Source organism: Triturus cristatus, chromosome 12, assembly GCF_964204655.1.
Source record: "Triturus cristatus chromosome 12, aTriCri1.1, whole genome shotgun sequence".
Taxonomy (NCBI): Eukaryota; Metazoa; Chordata; class Amphibia; order Caudata; family Salamandridae; genus Triturus; species Triturus cristatus.
The window spans coordinates 725,579,472-725,593,369 of NC_140595.1; the positions used below are offsets into that span (position 1 = coordinate 725,579,472).

At 40.7% G+C, this 13,898-nt stretch overlaps 6 non-coding genes across 6 annotated transcripts; all 6 read left to right on the forward strand.

Annotated features, from left to right (window-relative positions):
* The first annotated feature begins 207 nt into the window (after positions 1 to 207).
* On the forward strand, positions 208 to 289 carry TRNAS-UGA (transfer RNA serine (anticodon UGA)). Its single transcript has one exon. It is a non-coding gene; the product is annotated as a tRNA-Ser (tRNA).
* A 3,939-nt stretch (positions 290 to 4,228) lies between these two features.
* On the forward strand, positions 4,229 to 4,310 carry TRNAS-CGA (transfer RNA serine (anticodon CGA)). The gene has a single exon. It is a non-coding gene; the product is annotated as a tRNA-Ser (tRNA).
* A 1,273-nt stretch (positions 4,311 to 5,583) lies between these two features.
* Positions 5,584 to 5,655, forward strand: TRNAH-GUG (transfer RNA histidin (anticodon GUG)). Its single transcript has one exon. It is a non-coding gene; the product is annotated as a tRNA-His (tRNA).
* Positions 5,656 to 8,243: 2,588 nt separating this feature from the next.
* On the forward strand, positions 8,244 to 8,325 carry TRNAS-UGA (transfer RNA serine (anticodon UGA)). Its single transcript has one exon. It is a non-coding gene; the product is annotated as a tRNA-Ser (tRNA).
* Positions 8,326 to 12,264: 3,939 nt separating this feature from the next.
* Positions 12,265 to 12,346, forward strand: TRNAS-CGA (transfer RNA serine (anticodon CGA)). The gene has a single exon. It is a non-coding gene; the product is annotated as a tRNA-Ser (tRNA).
* Positions 12,347 to 13,620: 1,274 nt separating this feature from the next.
* On the forward strand, positions 13,621 to 13,692 carry TRNAH-GUG (transfer RNA histidin (anticodon GUG)). The gene has a single exon. It is a non-coding gene; the product is annotated as a tRNA-His (tRNA).
* Positions 13,693 to 13,898: the final 206 nt, after the last annotated feature.

Here is a 13,898-nt window from a genome sequence, read left to right on the forward strand (position 1 = left end):
AAAAACTTGAGTGCCACAAGGGAGTTTGAATGCAAGCGTATCCTTTTACAGATCCAGAGATATACTCATGCAATTTTTGTTTTTAGGACAGAACGTGCATGATGAAAAAAACATTGTTTTTAAAAAGCGCATTGCAGAATATCAGTACTTTGATGTGGGAAAACTTCAAAACTTTCAAACAAAATATTTGTAGGCAGCTTACAGCAAGTTGTTGTGGCCGAGTGGTTAAGGCGATGGACTTGAAATCCATTGGGGTATCCCCGCGCAGGTTCGAATCCTGCCAACAACGAAAATCTTTTTATTATCGGCTACAATTTCAGAAGTTAACCTTTAGTATTTCTTCCATTTCAGTTTTATAAATAGGTGGCTTATTTTTGTGTCACTATTGCCTCTCCACATATTTGTTATCGCTACCTCTTTCATGTCTTTGCTACACCTCATTCCTACTTTAGCACTGGTGTAAACGCTTCAAATTATTATACCGTTGCTCTCTCATTCATACCTGCGCATGCACTTGAAAGTTACTTTACCAATAAAAGACGCAAAGAGAGAAATAGAACAAAAGTGCTGGCTGGATTGGCAAACACACTTCATAAAACTGCATTTTCTTTTTTATTCTCGCCCGTGTTACATGCTTAACCTCCCCATGTGTAATTTCTCTTAACCTGCTGTCCCAGGAAGAGAATTTCATCTACAGGCTCTTTCTGTGTTTTTTTCCCTAGTCTGTCTTTCCCATTTCTTAGCTGTGTAACTGTTCCTTTACGCGCTCTATTTAAACGCCATCAATCTCATTTGAGCTCCTTGCTCCCGCTTCTGTTTTCTCCACCTCTCATACTGCCAGTTCTCTCTTTCTCTGTGGTTGGTGGCTACTTTCCTGAGCTTCCGAAGCCACGTGGTTCCTGCCTCTTGTTGTCAGACTTGAATTGGAAAAGGAACCATATTAACAAGCCTTTACCACTCACACACGGCAGAAGTTTATACTTTAATTCAGTGAGCTAAGAAAAGCGTGTTGTGGGTCCCCTACGAGCCATGGTGCTTGCTTCATCATGATTTGGCACCAGTCATTAGCCGCAGCTCTGCTAATGAGCCACTGAGGTCAGTTTCAATATTTACTCAAAAACATAACCATGCAGCCCACCCCTCAACTGTGTATTTATCTTGCTTTTCTGCTGTTCGTGTGATTAGCTGGGAGGAGCTCACGGCGACATCCTCCCTATAAAAGTGTAGATGGATCACTCTCTAACTCTTTCTTGCTTCACATACAAATGGCTTGAAAGATGCAGGGAAGATGCAGGTCTAATAGACAGAATAGAAGGTCTGTGCCAGATGGGTTTCTCTGCATTGGTGTCCCATCACAGGTCCGCAAGTGTAATGTGTGAACTTTGACTCCTGGCATTTCACAAGCAGGCGGCCAGGAAACGGTTTCAGCCTATCAACCACTGAGGAGACGCAGCCTCTGAATGAGGAATGAGGAAGCAATGAATACATCCAGCCTATCACAGGAATAGCCCTGAGTGTTCCGAATTATAAATTCTCCATGTCACTGTATGTCGTTGAGCCCAAGTAGCTCGCCGTGATCGTATAGTGGTTAGTACTCTGCGTTGTGGCCGCAGCAACCTTGGTTTGAATCCGAGTCACGGCATTGTGGTTGGCAATGTCACGGCAGTTGGGTGTTAATTTTACAGAATTAGCAAATGTGCCAGTGGTTTTTGTAAAATGTCTATTAAAAACAGATCCTTTCAAATATTTAAACCATCTAACAACAAATGATTTAAACTCGCATGATTATAAGCTGTAGCTATAATGTATTTACTTACATCAATTATCGTTCTTGAACCTATTGGGGGTGGAGGGGGAGCGGAGCTCACCCCCCAGGTGCAGTTGAGTGACCTGTGTTGTGGCTCTCTAGAGGGAAGGCACAAATTTTGCTGTCACCCAGCCCAATCCAGACGTGTATTGGGGCCAGGTTTCAGGCAAATAGAGCAGTAAGTGCAGAGAAATGTTCACTCTCTAAAAGTGGCATTTCTAAAATAGTAAAGTTAAATCCAACCTCACCAGTAAGTAGGATTTTCAATAAATAAATAAAGCTACTCCTCTCCGATATGGAATTACCAAATAAAAGTATAGGGGAATACACAGAGCTAACCTATGAGAGGGGTAGACCTCACAGTAGTGAAAAATGAAATAGACTGTTTGGTACTTACAGGACACGCGAACCACCAAAGTACATATCTTATTTTTTACTTACATAGCATCATGCACCTAGGACTACCTAGGGCCTACCTTAGGTGTAAATATATGTAATAAAAGGGGAGTTTAAGGCTTGGGAAGTAGGCTGGGACTCCCCTGGGAGACCCCTGAGTCTATGCCCAGAACCATAACTCTGCCAGTCGAGTACTTACCTAAAAGCCGATAACTCACGTTTCTTCCATAGGCTAAAATTTCGTTGTTTCACTTGGAAATTCTTCTAAGTGGTGTGGAGTTTTGTAACTTTAAAATATTCATCTAAAATCAGCCGAACAACGAATTCTGATTTACTCACCTGTTATCAGGAGAGACCTCAGTGCTGCATCTTGGAGCTCAGTACTGACCCTGAAAAGTAATTTTAACCGTACTTACCAGTAACTCGAATTTCCTTCCATGGGATATCATTGCCTGCTTTTTGCTGAAAATTTTCTAAGTGTCGATTTTTGAAACTTACACATATTCTTTAAAAATCGTACCAACTGTGAAAACGTAATTGTTTACCTGTTTTAGATAGATGTCCCAGTACTGAGCCTAGGAGCCCAGCACTGGATTACAAAAGTAACGAGAATGTACTTTACCCGTAACTTGAATTTTCTTCCATAGGAAACCATTGACTGTTTTTCTGTGAAATTTCTTCTAAGTGTCGATTTTGCAAACATGTAAATATTCCTTAAAAATCGCCTGTATAACTTAAACGCAGTTTCTCACCTGCTTACAGGTGGTACAGTAGTGCTGGATCTAGGATCCAACACTGACCTAGAAAAAGGAACCATAACCCCACTTACCTGCTAAGTGAATTTCCTTCCATAGGATAACATTGGTAATTTGATCAGCAAAAGTTTCTAAGTGTCAACTTGTAAAATAGCAAAATATTGCTTAAAAATCACAACAGTAACTAAAACGAATTTACTCACTTGTTTCCAAGAACTGTCCCAGGACTGAATCTAGGATCCAGTCCTGGATTTAGAAAAGTAATCCTGAAAGTAATTAATTGCATATAACTTAAAATTCCCATTGAGCTCAATGTATTATTGTGATTCAAATTGTGTTGCCTATTGCAATAAACTGTAACTATGACCTGCAAAAGTCAATTGCCTATTGCAAAGTATTTAACTAAAGCATCTCATTCTGAGAAAGTATATTTTGATACCTATTGTTGGTTCTAAAATAAAACAACAATATCTTTTGTATGCAAACCAATGGCCTAGAGTTTAGTTCTTGAGTGTGTGAGACCATTTGCTGACTGAGTGTGTACAACAAATGTTTTACACTGTACTCTGATACTGCCTTACTGCTCGGCAAGCTACCACTTTAGAGAGTAAGGTTATATCTAACTTTAGCCTCTGCCAAACCTCTGGGGACTGGGGACTCTGTGCACACTGTACCTATTTGGGAACAGTATATACAGAGCCACTTTCTCACAGTAGTGATAAAGTGATTAGAGTCCTAAGACCAACATAAAGATACAGCAAAACGTGAGGTGAAAAGCAAAAAGGTTGCTGGTAGGCCACCTTAAGGATGCCAGGTCTACCAAAAACTGAACTAAGGATAACATGAGTAAAACATCAGGTTTCTCTACTGCATTTGGTGAGACAAGTGGGCCTTCTTTTATCTTCCATTCAAGCAATATTTGACAGACCCCTTTATTATAGAGCTTTTCAAGGATTAAAGATAAGGCACTTACAAAGGAGTCCCAAATACTCAGAGATGGTTGACTTCTGTAATATGGGTCGTATACTAAAAGCAGCGCAAAAACAGAGTGCAACAGGGTCCCAAAAACTTGAGTGCCACAAGGGAGTTTGAATGCAAGCGTATCCTTTTACAGATCCAGAGATGTACTCCTGCAATTTTTGTTTTTAGGACAGAACGTGCATGATGAAAAAAACATTGTTTTTAAAAAGCGCATTGCAGAATATCAGTACTTTGATGTGGGAAAACTTCAAAACTTTCAAACAAAATATTTGTAGGCAGCTTACAGCAAGTTGTTGTGGCCGAGTGGTTAAGGCGATGGACTCGAAATCCATTGGGGTATCCCCGCGCAGGTTCGAATCCTGCCAACAACGAGAATCTTTTTATTATCGGCTACAATTTCAGAAGTTAACCTTTAGTATTTCTTCCATTTCAGTTTTATAAATAGGTGGCTTATTTTTGTGTCACTATTGCCTCTCCACATATTTGTTATCGCTACCTCTTTCATGTCTTTGCTACACCTCATTCCTACTTTAGCACTGGTGTAAACGCTTCAAATTATTATACCGTTGCTCTCTCATTCATACCTGCGCATGCACTTGAAAGTTACTTTACCAATAAAAGACGCAAAGAGAGAAATAGAACAAAAGTGCTGGCTGGATTGGCAAACACACTTCATAAAACTGCATTTTCTTTTTTATTCTCCTCCGTGTTACATGCTTAACCTCCCCATGTGTAATTTCTCTTAACCTGCTGTCCCAGGAAGAGAATTTCATCTACTGGCTCTTTCTGTGTTTTTTTCCCTAGTCTGTCTTTCCCATTTCTTAGCTGTGTAACTGTTCCTTTACGCGCTCTATTTAAACGCCATCAATCTCATTTGAGCTCCTTGCTCCCGCTTCTGTTTTCTCCACCTCTCATACTGCCAGTTCTCTCTTTCTCTGTGGTTGGTGGCTACTTTCCTGAGCTTCCGAAGCCACGTGGTTCCTGCCTCTTGTTGTCAGACTTGAATTGGAAAAGGAACCATATTAACAAGCCTTTACCACTCACACACGGCGGAAGTTTATACTTTAATTCAGTGAGCTAAGAAAAGCGTGTTGTGGGTCCCCTACGAGCCATGGTGCTTGCTTCATCATGATTTGGCACCAGTCATTAGCCGCAGCTCTGCTAATGAGCCACTGAGGTCAGTTTCAATATTTACTCAAAAACATAACCATGCAGCCCACCCCTCAACTGTGTATTTATCTTGCTTTTCTGCTGTTCGTGTGATTAGCTGGGAGGAGCTCACGGCGACATCCTCCCTATAAAAGTGTAGATGGATCACTCTCTAACTCTTTCTTGCTTCACATACAAATGGCTTGAAAGGTGCAGGGAAGATGCAGGTCTAATAGACAGAATAGAAGGTCTGTGCCAGGTGGGTTTCTCTGCATTGGTGTCCCATCACAGGTCCGCAAGTGTAATGTGTGATCTTTGACTCCTGGCATTTCACAAGCAGGCGGCCAGGAAACGGTTCAGCCTATCAACCACTGAGGAGACGCAGCCTCTGAATGAGGAAGCAATGAATACATCCAGCCTATCACAGGAATAGCCCTGAGTGTTCCGAATTATAAATTCTCCATGTCACTGTATGTCGTTGAGCCCAAGTAGCTCGCCGTGATCGTATAGTGGTTAGTACTCTGCGTTGTGGCCGCAGCAACCTTGGTTCGAATCCGAGTCACGGCATTGTGGTTGGCAATGTCACGGCAGTTGGGTGTTAATTTTACAGAATTAGCAAATGTACCAGTGGTTTTTGTAAAATGTCTATTAAAAACAGATCCTTTCAAATATTTAAACCATCTAACAACAAATGATTTAAACTTGCATGATTATAAGCTGTAGCTATAATGTATTTACTTACATAAATTATCGTTCTTGAACCTATTGGGGGTGGAGGGGGAGCGGAGCTCACCCCCCAGGTGCAGTTGAGTGACCTGTGTTGTGGCTCTCTAGAGGGAAGGCACAAATTTTGCTGTCACCCAGCCCAATCCAGACGTGTATTGGGGCCAGGTTTCAGGCAAATAGAGCAGTAAGTGCAGAGAAATGTTCACTCTCTAAAAGTGGCATTTCTAAAATAGTAAAGTTAAATCCAACCTCACCAGTAAGTAGGATTTTCAATAAATAAATAAAGCTACTCCTCTCCGATATGGAATTACCAAATAAAAAGTATAGGGGAATACACAGAGCTAACCTATGAGAGGGGTAGACCTCACAGTAGTGAAAAATGAAATAGACTGTTTGGTACTTACAGGACACGCGAACCACCAAATTACATATCTTATTTTTTACTTACATAGCATCATGCACCTAGGACTACATAGGGCCTACCTTAGGTGTAAATTATATGTAATAAAAGGGGAGTTTAAGGCTTGGCAAGTAGGCTGGGACTCCCCTGGGAGACCCCTGAGTCTATGCCCAGAACCATAACTCTGCCAGTCGAGTACTTACCTAAAAGCCGATAACTCACTTTTCTTCCATAGGCTAAAATTTCGTTGTTTCACTTGGAAATTCTTCTAAGTGGTGTGGAGTTTTGGAACTTTAAAATATTCATCTAAAATCAGCCGAACAACGAATTCTGATTTACTCACCTGTTATCAGGAGAGACCTCAGTGCTGCATCTTGGAGCTCAGTACTGACCCTGAAAAGTAATTTTAACCGTACTTACCAGTAACTCGAATTTCCTTCCATGGGATATCATTGCCTGCTTTTTGCTGAAAATTTTCTAAGTGTCGATTTTTGAAACTTACAAATATTCTTTAAAAATCGTACCAACTGTGAAAACGTAATTGTTTACCTGTTTTAGATAGATGTCCCAGTACTGAGCCTAGGAGCCCAGCACTGGATTACAAAAGTAACGAGAATGTACTTTACCCGTAACTTGAATTTTCTTCCATAGGAAACCATTGACTGTTTTTCTGTGAAATTTCTTCTAAGTGTCGATTTTGCAAACATGTAAATATTCCTTAAAAATCGCCTGTATAACTTAAACGCAGTTTCTCACCTGCTTACAGGTGGTACAGTAGTGCTGGATCTAGGATCCAACACTGACCTAGAAAAAGGAACCATAACCCCACTTACCTGCTAAGTGAATTTTCTTCCATAGGATAACATTGGTAATTTGATCAGCAAAAGTTTCTAAGTGTCAACTTGTAAAATAGCAAAATATTGCTTAAAAATCACAACAGTAACTAAAACGAATTTACTCACTTGTTTCCAAGAACTGTCCCAGGACTGAATCTAGGATCCAGTCCTGGATTTAGAAAAGTAATCCTGAAAGTAATTAATTGCATATAACTTAAAATTCCCATTGAGCTCAATGTATTATTGTGATTCAAATTGTGTTGCCTATTGCAATAAACTGTAACTATGACCTGCAAAAGTCAATTGCCTATTGCAAAGTATTTAACTAAAGCATCTCATTCTGAGAAAGTATATTTTGATACCTATTGTTGGTTCTAAAATAAAACAACAATATCTTTTGTATGCAAACCAATGGCCTAGAGTTCAGTTCTTAAGTGTGTGAGACCATTTGCTGACTGAGTGTGTACAACAAATGTTTTACACTGTACTCTGATACTGCCTTACTGCTCGGCAAGCTACCACTTTAGAGAGTAAGGTTATATCTAACTTTAGCCTCTGCCTAACCTCTGGGGACTGGGGACTCTGTGCACACTGTACCTATTTGGGAACAGTATATACAGAGCCACTTTCTCACAGTAGTGATAAAGTGATTAGAGTGCTAAGGCCAACATAAAGATACAGCAAAACGTGAGGTGAAAAGCAAAAAGGTTGCTGGTAGGCCACCTTAAGGATGCCAGGTCTACCAAAAACTGAACTAAGGATAACATGAGTAAAACATCAGGTTTCTCTACTGCATTTGGTGAGACAAGTGGGCCTTCTTTTATCTTCCATTCAAGCAATCTTTGACAGACCCCTTTATTATAGAGCTTTTCAAGGATTAAAGATAAGGCACTTACAAAGGAGTCCCAAATACTCAGAGATGGTTGACTTCTGTAATATGGGTCGTAGACTAAAAGCAGCGCAAAAACAGAGTGCAACAGGGTCCAAAAAACTTGAGTGCCACAAGGGAGTTTGAATGCAAGCGTATCCTTTTACAGATCCAGAGATATACTCATGCAATTTTTGTTTTTAGGACAGAACGTGCATGATGAAAAAAACATTGTTTTTAAAAAGCGCATTGCAGAATATCAGTACTTTGATGTGGGAAAACTTCAAAACTTTCAAACAAAATATTTGTAGGCAGCTTACAGCAAGTTGTTGTGGCCGAGTGGTTAAGGCGATGGACTTGAAATCCATTGGGGTATCCCCGCGCAGGTTCGAATCCTGCCAACAACGAAAATCTTTTTATTATCGGCTACAATTTCAGAAGTTAACCTTTAGTATTTCTTCCATTTCAGTTTTATAAATAGGTGGCTTATTTTTGTGTCACTATTGCCTCTCCACATATTTGTTATCGCTACCTCTTTCATGTCTTTGCTACACCTCATTCCTACTTTAGCACTGGTGTAAACGCTTCAAATTATTATACCGTTGCTCTCTCATTCATACCTGCGCATGCACTTGAAAGTTACTTTACCAATAAAAGACGCAAAGAGAGAAATAGAACAAAAGTGCTGGCTGGATTGGCAAACACACTTCATAAAACTGCATTTTCTTTTTTATTCTCCCCCGTGTTACATGCTTAACCTCCCCATGTGTAATTTCTCTTAACCTGCTGTCCCAGGAAGAGAATTTCATCTACAGGCTCTTTCTGTGTTTTTTTCCCTAGTCTGTCTTTCCCATTTCTTAGCTGTGTAACTGTTCCTTTACGCGCTCTATTTAAACGCCATCAATCTCATTTGAGCTCCTTGCTCCCGCTTCTGTTTTCTCCACCTCTCATACTGCCAGTTCTCTCTTTCTCTGTGGTTGGTGGCTACTTTCCTGAGCTTCCGAAGCCACGTGGTTCCTGCCTCTTGTTGTCAGACTTGAATTGGAAAAGGAACCATATTAACAAGCCTTTACCACTCACACACGGCGGAAGTTTATACTTTAATTCAGTGAGCTAAGAAAAGCGTGTTGTGGGTCCCCTACGAGCCATGGTGCTTGCTTCATCATGATTTGGCACCAGTCATTAGCCGCAGCTCTGCTAATGAGCCACTGAGGTCAGTTTCAATATTTACTCAAAAACATAACCATGCAGCCCACCCCTCAACTGTGTATTTATCTTGCTTTTCTGCTGTTCGTGTGATTAGCTGGGAGGAGCTCACGGCGACATCCTCCCTATAAAAGTGTAGATGGATCACTCTCTAACTCTTTCTTGCTTCACATACAAATGGCTTGAAAGATGCAGGGAAGATGCAGGTCTAATAGACAGAATAGAAGGTCTGTGCCAGGTGGGTTTCTCTGCATTGGTGTCCCATCACAGGTCCGCAAGTGTAATGTGTGAACTTTGACTCCTGGCATTTCACAAGCAGGCGGCCAGGAAATGGTTTCAGCCTATCAACCACTGAGGAGACGCAGCCTCTGAATGAGGAATGAGGAAGCAATGAATACATCCAGCCTATCACAGGAATAGCCCTGAGTGTTCCGAATTATAAATTCTCCATGTCACTGTATGTCGTTGAGCCCAAGTAGCTCGCCGTGATCGTATAGTGGTTAGTACTCTGCGTTGTGGCCGCAGCAACCTTGGTTTGAATCCGAGTCACGGCATTGTGGTTGGCAATGTCACGGCAGTTGGGTGTTAATTTTACAGAATTAGCAAATGTGCCAGTGGTTTTTGTAAAATGTCTATTAAAAACAGATCCTTTCAAATATTTAAACCATCTAACAACAAATGATTTAAACTCGCATGATTATAAGCTGTAGCTATAATGTATTTACTTACATAAATTATCGTTCTTGAACCTATTGGGGGTGGAGGGGGAGCGGAGCTCACCCCCCAGGTGCAGTTGAGTGACCTGTGTTGTGGCTCTCTAGAGGGAAGGCACAAATTTTGCTGTCACCCAGCCCAATCCAGACGTGTATTGGGGCCAGGTTTCAGGCAAATAGAGCAGTAAGTGCAGAGAAATGTTCACTCTCTAAAAGTGGCATTTCTAAAATAGTAAAGTTAAATCCAACCTCACCAGTAAGTAGGATTTTCAATAAATAAATAAAGCTACTCCTCTCCGATATGGAATTACCAAATAAAAGTATAGGGGAATACACAGAGCTAACCTATGAGAGGGGTAGACCTCACAGTAGTGAAAAATGAAATAGACTGTTTGGTACTTACAGGACACGCGAACCACCAAAGTACATATCTTATTTTTTACTTACATAGCATCATGCACCTAGGACTACCTAGGGCCTACCTTAGGTGTAAATATATGTAATAAAAGGGGAGTTTAAGGCTTGGGAAGTAGGCTGGGACTCCCCTGGGAGACCCCTGAGTCTATGCCCAGAACCATAACTCTGCCAGTCGAGTACTTACCTAAAAGCCGATAACTCACGTTTCTTCCATAGGCTAAAATTTCGTTGTTTCACTTGGAAATTCTTCTAAGTGGTGTGGAGTTTTGTAACTTTAAAATATTCATCTAAAATCAGCCGAACAACGAATTCTGATTTACTCACCTGTTATCAGGAGAGACCTCAGTGCTGCATCTTGGAGCTCAGTACTGACCCTGAAAAGTAATTTTAACCGTACTTACCAGTAACTCGAATTTCCTTCCATGGGATATCATTGCCTGCTTTTTGCTGAAAATTTTCTAAGTGTCGATTTTTGAAACTTACACATATTCTTTAAAAATCGTACCAACTGTGAAAACGTAATTGTTTACCTGTTTTAGATAGATGTCCCAGTACTGAGCCTAGGAGCCCAGCACTGGATTACAAAAGTAACGAGAATGTACTTTACCCGTAACTTGAATTTTCTTCCATAGGAAACCATTGACTGTTTTTCTGTGAAATTTCTTCTAAGTGTCGATTTTGCAAACATGTAAATATTCCTTAAAAATCGCCTGTATAACTTAAACGCAGTTTCTCACCTGCTTACAGGTGGTACAGTAGTGCTGGATCTAGGATCCAACACTGACCTAGAAAAAGGAACCATAACCCCACTTACCTGCTAAGTGAATTTCCTTCCATAGGATAACATTGGTAATTTGATCAGCAAAAGTTTCTAAGTGTCAACTTGTAAAATAGCAAAATATTGCTTAAAAATCACAACAGTAACTAAAACGAATTTACTCACTTGTTTCCAAGAACTGTCCCAGGACTGAATCTAGGATCCAGTCCTGGATTTAGAAAAGTAATCCTGAAAGTAATTAATTGCATATAACTTAAAATTCCCATTGAGCTCAATGTATTATTGTGATTCAAATTGTGTTGCCTATTGCAATAAACTGTAACTATGACCTGCAAAAGTCAATTGCCTATTGCAAAGTATTTAACTAAAGCATCTCATTCTGAGAAAGTATATTTTGATACCTATTGTTGGTTCTAAAATAAAACAACAATATCTTTTGTATGCAAACCAAGGGCCTAGAGTTCAGTTCTTGAGTGTGTGAGACCATTTGCTGACTGAGTGTGTACAACAAATGTTTTACACTGTACTCTGATACTGCCTTACTGCTCGGCAAGCTACCACTTTAGAGAGTAAGGTTATATCTAACTTTAGCCTCTGCCAAACCTCTGGGGACTGGGGACTCTGTGCACACTGTACCTATTTGGGAACAGTATATACAGAGCCACTTTCTCACAGTAGTGATAAAGTGATTAGAGTCCTAAGACCAACATAAAGATACAGCAAAACGTGAGGTGAAAAGCAAAAAGGTTGCTGGTAGGCCACCTTAAGGATGCCAGGTCTACCAAAAACTGAACTAAGGATAACATGAGTAAAACATCAGGTTTCTCTACTGCATTTGGTGAGACAAGTGGGCCTTCTTTTATCTTCCATTCAAGCAATATTTGACAGACCCCTTTATTATAGAGTTTTTCAAGGATTAAAGATAAGGCACTTACAAAGGAGTCCCAAATACTCAGAGATGGTTGACTTCTGTAATATGGGTCGTATACTAAAAGCAGCGCAAAAACAGAGTGCAACAGGGTCCCAAAAACTTGAGTGCCACAAGGGAGTTTGAATGCAAGCGTATCCTTTTACAGATCCAGAGATGTACTCCTGCAATTTTTGTTTTTAGGACAGAACGTGCATGATGAAAAAAACATTGTTTTTAAAAAGCGCATTGCAGAATATCAGTACTTTGATGTGGGAAAACTTCAAAACTTTCAAACAAAATATTTGTAGGCAGCTTACAGCAAGTTGTTGTGGCCGAGTGGTTAAGGCGATGGACTCGAAATCCATTGGGGTATCCCCGCGCAGGTTCGAATCCTGCCAACAACGAGAATCTTTTTATTATCGGCTACAATTTCAGAAGTTAACCTTTAGTATTTCTTCCATTTCAGTTTTATAAATAGGTGGCTTATTTTTGTGTCACTATTGCCTCTCCACATATTTGTTATCGCTACCTCTTTCATGTCTTTGCTACACCTCATTCCTACTTTAGCACTGGTGTAAACGCTTCAAATTATTATACCGTTGCTCTCTCATTCATACCTGCGCATGCACTTGAAAGTTACTTTACCAATAAAAGACGCAAAGAGAGAAATAGAACAAAAGTGCTGGCTGGATTGGCAAACACACTTCATAAAACTGCATTTTCTTTTTTATTCTCCTCCGTGTTACATGCTTAACCTCCCCATGTGTAATTTCTCTTAACCTGCTGTCCCAGGAAGAGAATTTCATCTACTGGCTCTTTCTGTGTTTTTTTCCCTAGTCTGTCTTTCCCATTTCTTAGCTGTGTAACTGTTCCTTTACGCGCTCTATTTAAACGCCATCAATCTCATTTGAGCTCCTTGCTCCCGCTTCTGTTTTCTCCACCTCTCATACTGCCAGTTCTCTCTTTCTCTGTGGTTGGTGGCTACTTTCCTGAGCTTCCGAAGCCACGTGGTTCCTGCCTCTTGTTGTCAGACTTGAATTGGAAAAGGAACCATATTAACAAGCCTTTACCACTCACACACGGCGGAAGTTTATACTTTAATTCAGTGAGCTAAGAAAAGCGTGTTGTGGGTCCCCTACGAGCCATGGTGCTTGCTTCATCATGATTTGGCACCAGTCATTAGCCGCAGCTCTGCTAATGAGCCACTGAGGTCAGTTTCAATATTTACTCAAAAACATAACCATGCAGCCCACCCCTCAACTGTGTATTTATCTTGCTTTTCTGCTGTTCGTGTGATTAGCTGGGAGGAGCTCACGGCGACATCCTCCCTATAAAAGTGTAGATGGATCACTCTCTAACTCTTTCTTGCTTCACATACAAATGGCTTGAAAGGTGCAGGGAAGATGCAGGTCTAATAGACAGAATAGAAGGTCTGTGCCAGGTGGGTTTCTCTGCATTGGTGTCCCATCACAGGTCCGCAAGTGTAATGTGTGATCTTTGACTCCTGGCATTTCACAAGCAGGCGGCCAGGAAACGGTTTCAGCCTATCAACCACTGAGGAGACGCAGCCTCTGAATGAGGAAGCAATGAATACATCCAGCCTATCACAGGAATAGCCCTGAGTGTTCCGAATTATAAATTCTCCATGTCACTGTATGTCGTTGAGCCCAAGTAGCTCGCCGTGATCGTATAGTGGTTAGTACTCTGCGTTGTGGCCGCAGCAACCTTGGTTCGAATCCGAGTCACGGCATTGTGGTTGGCAATGTCACGGCAGTTGGGTGTTAATTTTACAGAATTAGCAAATGTACCAGTGGTTTTTGTAAAATGTCTATTAAAAACAGATCCTTTCAAATATTTAAACCATCTAACAACAAATGATTTAAACTCGCATGATTATAAGCTGTAGCTATAATGTATTTACTTACATAAATTATCGTTCTTGAACCTATTGGGGGT